Below are 9,522 nucleotides of genomic sequence, written 5' to 3'. Positions count from 1 at the left end.
GTTTAATCATTTGGCAACTGTCAAACTGTTTTCTAAGATAGTTGCAACATTTTACATTTCCACCAGTGGTGTACAGGAATTTAAATTTCTTCACATCCTTGCCAATACTATTATTTGACTCATTAATCCTAGCCATCTTAGTGTGTGTGAGATAGTATCTGATAAGTAATGATGTTGAGAACCTCTGCACTTGCTTATTGGTAATTTGTATATCTCCTTTGGAATAATATTCTTTCAGATCCTTTGTCTATTTTTAATTTTTTACGTTGTTGAATCATATGAGTCCTTTGTATATTCCAGACATAAATCTCCTGTGGTATATATGATTGCACATATTTTCTTCCTTTAATGGATTGTCTTTTAATTTTTTTGAAAATTTCAACTGAATACAAAGTCAATGTATATACACTTTTGCAGCAAATTATAAAGAGACAAAATTAAATAAAATGAACAGTAATATAAAAATCAAATGTGAAGTATAAAATAGATATATAGTATTGCACAAATATTTATTGAACAGAAATTTTAAAAATTATTTAAATGAAAGGACTTATCATGCACATTGATTGAAAAATTCTTTTTCATTTCTAAGTCAATCTTTGTATTTTATGCAAATTGCAAAACTAATTTAAACTCAAAACACAGAGAATCCTCAATACACTCTTGAAGAAGAACGTGTTAGAAGAAATATTCTCCCAGGCACCTAAAGTTATAAAAACATTGTAATTAAGATACTGTGATATATACAAAGGATAAACATATAGGCCAATGAACATAAATTGCCCAATCCTACATGGACACTTGACTTTGACAAAGGACACTAAACATCCATGGGAAAAAACAAAAGAAAAAAGAAAAAGGAAAACCTGTCCAACATAATGTACTGTGTTATATTAAAAAGAAAAAATATATAAAGAAAAAATATGAAACAGATTTGAATCCAGCTCACATCATACTAAAAAACATAAACTAAAATAAATGTTAGGTGGATAGTAGAATAAAATATAAAAAGTAATATAACAGAGTATTGAGAAGATAATAGGAAAGCATATTCTGATGTTAGGGTAGAAAATGATATTTTAAGCACAACAATAAAAAAAACTACTAAGAAATTTGATTAATTGAACTACACTAAACTTAAGGGTTTTTATTAATCAAAAGACCTAATTAAGACAGTAAAAGGCAAACCTTGTAGCTGAAGATATTTCCAACCTTTACCTCTGAAAAGGGCTCATATCCATAATTTAAAATAACTACTAAGTATTAAAATTAAAATGCAATCTTAAAAATATGCATAGATTCAGCTTAACATAGAAAATGGCCAAATAGTTAACATTTTAAAAGTTCTTAAACTCATTATATATCAAGTAAATGCAAATTTGAAAATGAGATACCACAACAGTAACAAGTAATGGCTGTGATGAGGAGTAATGAGAACTCTCATTAATTTCTTTTGTAATATGAATTGATACCACTGCCTTAGGAATCATTTTGGTAGTAAAAGACATGCATAAGAATGTTCAGAGTATTATTACTCATAAAGCTCAAAATGTAAAGGGAATATATAAACATATTTTGACATATTTAAAAAATGGAATATTCCACAGCAATGAAAATTAATGAACTATTGGTATATGAAGCAACATCATGAATTATTCTAACATTGTTAAAATAATTCTGATATAATATGCTTATACTTTGAACTTATATGAAGTTTAAATTCTGGCATTATTATAATGTAGCTATCCAGTTGAAAGTCTTGATACTGGTTACTTTGGATGAGAGGAACAAAAGACAATGATTTTCAGGGAGCACAAAAAAGGCACATAGGATACCAGTATTTTTTCTATGTTTTGTTACGTAATATGTATATATTGGTGTGTTTTATATTAAACATTTTTTAAATCCACATAGTGCCAGGAAAAGACTAATTGTTTTGTCGCCATGATAACAAGTAACCACCAGGTTCTGTTTTAGTAGTGTTTAATTGATTGGTGACAACTTGACTCAGTTTAATTAATGGAAGCATTGAGCCAATAACATAATTTTAAAAGTGAACCTCTCAGTGATAGCCTCATACTTTTGTGAGCCAATCAGCGAAAGCCTCCCTGCAGTGAGTGCAATGCCAACTAACCAACAGTTTTACCTGAGTAATCACACTTCCACAATATACATTCATCAAAACTCCCCTCTAAAAGGCCAACAGTCCCTCTGCTCCTTGATTCTTGCTTCTCTAAGCCCTATATTTTATTAGACTCCTGCTTTGTCCAGAGAGGGGCAACAAATAAGCATACCTCTTTCCTATTTCAGTATGCAATGCATTCACTCTTTATTTCCTCTATTGCTACTGCATTATTTTCTCTTCTCTTTCAGTAATAAGATTGATAATTTATTAAGAACACTTAAGATTTCTGCACTTTGTAGGGATGTATATTTCAATAAATGTTTGTAAGATCAAAACTGTCTTTTAAAATTCTACGAGCTTGCCAGGAAAGGTACGGAACTCACTGTAAAGAGCACCTCAGCACAGTCCAAAACTACAGGAAGCTTTTAATAATGAAGGGTGAAGTTGCATATAACATTGGTTTCGTATATTCTGCCAACATATTTTCTGTTAACTAAAGCAAGTTTCTCTCAGGGAAGGTCTGTTGAGAGCTGGAGATAGTAAACAAAGTTTTTTTTTTTTTTTTTTTTTTTTTTTTTTAGCTATAATGTTTTTTTTTTTTAAGATAAATAACTACATTAAAATTCCAGAAATATTAGCAATATGGATTACTTGATGGAAGTCGGTGCTGATCACCATTTTTTTCTTTTTTTTTTCTTTTTTTTTTAAACAACACTGTTTGAAACATGCTAATAAAGTTAGCCTTCCTTATTAAGGGTCCATTCTTATTTGTCTCATGGTTTGTGTGGTTGTGTCCACTGTCAAAGGTATGTACTAAAAACACCCTTAGGATAAGTAATTACATATGCAAGGACTTCACTGTGTAATTTTTTTTTTTTTTTTTTTTTTTTTTTTTTTTTTACAAATTAGGTTTGAATAAATTATGTAATTGCTTTGTGATGTTTTTGCTATCTCTTTCAGCCATTATTTCTTTTTTCTTCTTTTTCTCTCTCTCTCTTTTTTTTTTTTTTTTTTTTTAATGAGACAGAGCCTCTCTCTGTCACACAGGTTGGAGTGCAGTGGCAGGATCCTGGCTCACTGAAACCTCTGCCTCTAGCGTTCAGGAGATTCTCCTGCCTCAGCCTCCTGAGTAACTGGGATTACAGGCATGCACCACACCTAGCTAATTTTTTTGTATTTTTTGTAGAGATGGGGTTTCAACATGTTGGCCAGGTTGACCTCAAGTGATCTGCCTGCCTCAGTCTCCCAAAGTGCTGGGATTAAAGCCGTGAGCCACTGTGCCTGACCCTGTGTGTAATTTCTTACTTAAAGTTGTCACAATCCTTTCAGTTGCCAAAACTGAAAACCATATCCCCTCATCAGTCACACACAGTTAGCCTATTCCTATCTAACTTTAAATTATGAATGTCTTTTAAATCTATTCTTTAATTTTAATTACACTGCCACCACCTGCACTTGAATTTATCATTATTTTATGATTAAAGTATAGCTCCAATCTTCCTGTTCCCAGTCTTCCATATACAACCATTTCAGTCCAGCAATAATCCCTTACATGGTAGTCAGTGTTTTATTAAAACTGACACGTCACTCTTCTGCTTAAAATACATCATTTTTCTCCTTTGTAAAGTAAAATTTATTGAGGGAGGAATTAAAGTTGCTTATAACCTGGCTCATCTCTCTGCTCCTACTGTATTTATCTCTATTTGTATAACATTTTGAAAAATAAACCAACGTTTTAATCATTTCCTTTTATTAACTTTGATTTCATTTTAGCAACTGTGGCCCTTGCCCTGATATTGGAAATTTGCATTTTTATTCACTTTAGGATTCACATCCCAGAAAGGGGTAGAACGGATTCAAATCTTGAGTTTTTATTTTCAAAACCTTGTTTCTTGTGAAGCAAAAATATACACATACCTTCAGAAATAACCAATAGATTTAAAAGATACCTGGTGAATCAGACCAAAGTGGCTCATCTATAGAAACAGGACTACTTTGTAGTCTGAGAATAGGAAAAAAGGATCAGAAGTAAATAAGTTAAAATTTAGTTAGTCTAGGTCCCAAAAGCAAGAAGAATCATCAACTCTGTTCTTTCCTTTCTCAAAATTGAAACAAAAGAACTCAAAATTGAAAGAAAAGAAATAACAGAACTCCCAGATTTGTCTGTGCAATCTCAGAGTTCCTGGGACCCAGAGAAATAACAAGATACCAGATTAAAAAGGAGTTGCCTACTTTTTAGAATGAGACATTTCCTGTAATCCAGAACGGCCCAGAAGATGAAGAATGTTTTCACATAACTAGAAAAGCGAAGAAAACCTGACTTAGCCCTGATATCCACTACAAAAGTCACTTTAGCAGCAATCTATGGGTCCTTTGACAAAATACGACAAGAATCAACATATTTTCAGAATGCGCCAGTGAGCGCAGGAATCTACTCTGGTGAACAGAGGTCCCTGCCTGACTCATAGTCACTATATCAGCTCCTCAAAATTCAGGTCAATTCCTGTGAAAGGGAAGAAATTTAAAATTCAATTAAGTTGTGTATCAGCAGAATAAGAATTCATAAGATAAATTAATTTAAATTACAGAAAAAATAAGATAAGTAGATCACTGTGTAAATTGAGCAGTACTTGTATATAACTTCCAAATATTTATGTGAGGTTAATCGATAAATATATCTGTAACTGAACAAAAAGATAAAATTTTAATATTCCTAGGAAGAGTAATTCAATAATGCCTGTTTATGCTACTAAAATATGAGGTATTTTATGATCATATGATCCATATGTACTTTTTGTAGTATTTAATATACTGCATTCTATCAGTGACAAAAAGTCCTCAGATGTTTACTTAATTGTTCTCCCTATTTCGTAAATTCAGCAATAGTAAATAAGAAGTGAGAATAAGGTCAATGAAGATACCGTTTTTTTCAGACTTGAGAAAAGTCATTTATCTTTCTGTCAGAGCTTCATCCCTGCGTGACTACTTTTAAATATCTGGCATTTTCCTATCTTCTCTTTTGAAACATACAATTTGAGAAAGTTTTTGAAAAGACAAATATGTGACATGCTTCAAAAGTTTTTTTAGTAGTAGCCAAATATTTTCTTTTTAAATTTATATGGGTAGATAACAATTGTACATATCTGTGGGGTACATGTAATATTTTGATACAAGCATACAGTGTGTAATGATCAAATTTGAGTAACCGGGTAGCCCTCACCTCAAACATTATTATTTATTTGTGTTAGGAATATTCCAAATCTCCTAGCTACTTTTAAATATACAGTAAACCATTGTTAACTATATTATTCACACTGAAGCTTATCCCTTCTCTGTAACAGTATTTTTGTACCCAATAGCCAAATCTTGACTTTTATTTTCAAATGTATCAATGGAACTATTACCTGTTGAAAGTCCAACTTTACAACTCTTTTCTATTATGATTAGGGAGAAAAGGAAAGTAATGCATCCATCAGACATTGCGCTGGTGGGGGTTTCATCTGCCCGTTTTCTTTAATCATGGCAAACATTCTAGAAAGGAAATACTATTTCAGTTTTATAGATGTGGACACCGAAACAGAACATTTAAGTAACTAGCCCAAAATCCATGACAAACGTTCCACTTCAAATTCTATTGTCTTTTCCTTCGGCATGCTGCTATGGAAATGCCTATAATTAAAATCAGGTTTCAAAATACAGGCACATGATAACAAAACTTGAAATTTTCTGTGTGTGTGAGACATGTTTCCCTTTTATTCTGAGATATCCTTTTGTATTATTTTTAACTTTTAAATTCAGGGGGACATGTGCAGGTTTGCTATATAGGTAAATTTTACGTCACAAGGGTTTGGTGTATAGATTATTTCATCCCACAGGTAATAAGCATACTACCTAATAGGTAGTTTTTCAGTCCTCATTCTTCTCCCACTCTTGAATATTTCAGTCTATTAAAGTTTGAAAATATCATGCCTTTCATAAAATAAGTTATCATATATGATGTTATTACAAGAAATCATTTTAATATTTCATAGTAATATCATAAAATACACTAAATTATATGAAGACTACTAGAAATAGTCTTTTACAATTTGTAAATTGTAAAAGATACAAATAATGTTTTACAAATAGTGTTTTACAGTTTGTAAAATATTTATGAAAAGGATTTCAGTTTCTGAAATCCTGAACACAAAAGACACTTAGAAACTGTAATTCATTTGCTTGCTTTAAAGGCAATGACCAAGACTATGCTACTGCAAATAAATGTGTTTAACAATAGATGAATCAAACTAAAATGCACATATAGTGAATTCACAATTGATTGAAAATATGTAAGTAGCACGTTATAAGGCTATATATCTCTAACACTTAATTTTAGAAACAATTTATGGAAGAGATACTTAATATTTTTTAGATGTAATCTGATAAAAGTTTTAAACCATTTTCTCCAAAACATTCACATAATTTTGGGGGAGTATATGACATCATTTATGAACCACAGTCACCCAAAATAAAATCTGTTTGTCTAAAGTAGACATTTTTCTCCTCAAAATTGATTTATATATCAGCCTTCGAAAACAAATTATTGTCAAAAAATTTTATAATAATCAATTATTTATTAAGTAGGTAATACATGTGTGTTTAATAATTAATATGTACAAACTTAAAATTATGTGTAAATTTAGAATATGCATACAACCATAAATCCATAATACTTTATGTAAACTAAAGATTACCAATCAATAACTTGCAAATCAATGGAAGTTTTTTCCTCATATCAGAAAACAAATCCATCCCCACTTCTTAAATACTTCTAGTGTTAAAAAAAAAATTAAGCAAAATGGGAAAACTGTAAACACATGCCTCAATGGATTATCATAATCTCTATACCCATATAACTGACAGTTCAAAATCTGCATACACAATATAAGATTCCCAGAACTTTTTCTGGTGTCCTTTCTAATCACTAAAATTTCCCTCCTTTCCAGGTTAATCAATATTTAAAATTCTAAAATTGCAGTTTAGGCCAGGCGCGGTGGCTCAAGCCTGTAATCCCAGCAGTTTGGGAGGCCGAGACGGGCGGATCACGAGGTCAGGAGATTGAGACCATCCTGGCTAACACGGTGAAACCCCGTCTCTACTAAAAAAAAAAAAAAAATACAAAAAACTAGCCTTGCGTGGTGGCGGGCGCCTCTAGTCCCAGCTACTCGGGAGGCTGAGGCAGGAGAATGGCGTAAACCCGGGAAGCGGAGGTTGCAGTGAGCTGAGATCCGGCCACTGCACTCCAGCCTGGGCGACAGAGCGTCTCAAAAAAAAAAAAAAAAAAAAAAAAAGAATAAAATTGCAGTTTAGATTTGCCTTTATTTGAAAATAATAATAATTTATTCACCAACTTTATTTCATATCAGACTTATTTTGCCCAATACTATATTTGTGGATTACATCAATGTTTTTATAAGTTCTACATTTTTATTTGTGCATGCTGTTCTATTTTATGAATAAACACATAACAAGTTCTTTCTTCATTCTACTGAAACCGGACTTCTTTTTCTGGACATTTAAATATTATAGTTATGGACATTCACAAATATGTTTTTTCATTCACATATGTATATACCAATATAGATTATATGGAGAGTATATCTCAACCAAAAGTATACTCTATAACTTCAGTCATAGAATATGCAGATTTTTGATTTTTAGCTTTGCAAAATATATTTTTCAAAGGGTGTGCCAAGTTACATTTCCAACAGCAGTATTTGAGAGTTAGGTTTGTTTCACTCTCTTGATCAACATTTAAATTGTCAATATGTTTAATTTTGGTTGTTTTGCTGGGTCATAAACGTATCTTACAATATGTTTAGTGTATGTTTCACTGAAATAGAATGGTGTTGAAAACCTTTAAATGATGGTTGCAGCACACCAACATGGCACAAGTATACATATGTAACAAACCTGCACGTTATGCACATGTACCCTAGAACTCAAAGTATAATAATAAAAAAATAAAAAAATAAAAATTAAAAAAAGAAAACCTTTAAATGTATATATTATTTTATTGTTGACAGCGCTTTCTTTTATTCTTAAATAAAATACCCAGATATGTATATATACATACACACATAAACATATTCATATATGCACACATATGTATATTACATATACAAATATGTATATGTTTATATTGCATATACATATATATACACACACATATATGTATATTCACTTATAAAAACAACTAAAAATACCTAGGACTCAGTAAAAGGGCCCAATAATATTGGATTATAGTATATATATATGTGTGTATATACAGATATATAAATTGTGTGTGTATATATGCATGTATATGTATGTGTGTGTATGTTTGTGACTACAATATTATACATATATACATGCTAATACCCAGAGTCATGTAAATAGAAGTCTTATTTAAGCCTTTGATTAGAAAATGTATATGTTAACAAAAGCTTTCAATATTAATGTTGTCTAATTTGCAACTGAATAATTCTTTACACCTCTTGTTTAAGATGCTCTCCCTACTTCAATGTTAGAGATACCACACTTACTACTTTCTGAAATCTTCAGAATTTTGCCTTTAGAATTTAGAAACACAATATATCTGGAAAGAAATGTTGCATTTTTTTGAGGTAGTAATAAGGATATTCAATTGAACCAGTATTATTTACTGAAAAGACTTCATTTTTCGCATTTTGTTTTTACAGTTTCATGTTTTTCTTTAATCCAGTGTTTCATACAGGATGATATTTCTGGTATTTCTACAATGTTTATTGTTCTACTTGTTTAAATTTTGGACAATATCATAGGTTATTGTTACAGATTTATTATAATTTAATGTTATTTTCTTGTCTATTTCTGGATCTTTGTATTTTTACACATATTTTAAATTAGCATTTTATTTGCCACATATTTGTGGACTAGGATTGCATTTAATATATAAAAGAAATTTGTGAGATTGATATGTTTATGGCACCAAATTTTCCAATTTACTATTGGAAATTGGAAGAGATTTCCAACTGAAAGTTTTCATATTATCTAATCATCATTAATTTTCTCCCAGTGTTATTTTTGTAAGTGTGAGTTTCTTGAGAATCTTTTTAAACGCTTAGTCTAAGGCTTATGGTATTTGTGATAATATTATAAATATTGTATTTTTTCCCAGTTTAAAGATATATAACTGCATAAAAATAAAATTAATCCCTGCATATTGACCTTTTGCAAAAAATGTATTCATATTACCTATACATTCTAATAATTTATCTACAGATACTTTGCAGTTACAAAGAAATAATGGTATTACACAGAGAAATGCAGCATCAATAAATAAGGCACTTTTAGTTTTCTTTTGCTTTTTCATTCTTAATGTGAAACTAATTTTGCAC

The sequence above is a fragment of the Mandrillus leucophaeus genome, unplaced genomic scaffold, assembly GCF_000951045.1.
Source record: "Mandrillus leucophaeus isolate KB7577 unplaced genomic scaffold, Mleu.le_1.0 Scaffold1156, whole genome shotgun sequence".
In the NCBI taxonomy this organism is placed as follows: Eukaryota; Metazoa; Chordata; class Mammalia; order Primates; family Cercopithecidae; genus Mandrillus; species Mandrillus leucophaeus.
Note: the sequence above shows the minus strand (reverse complement) of the source record.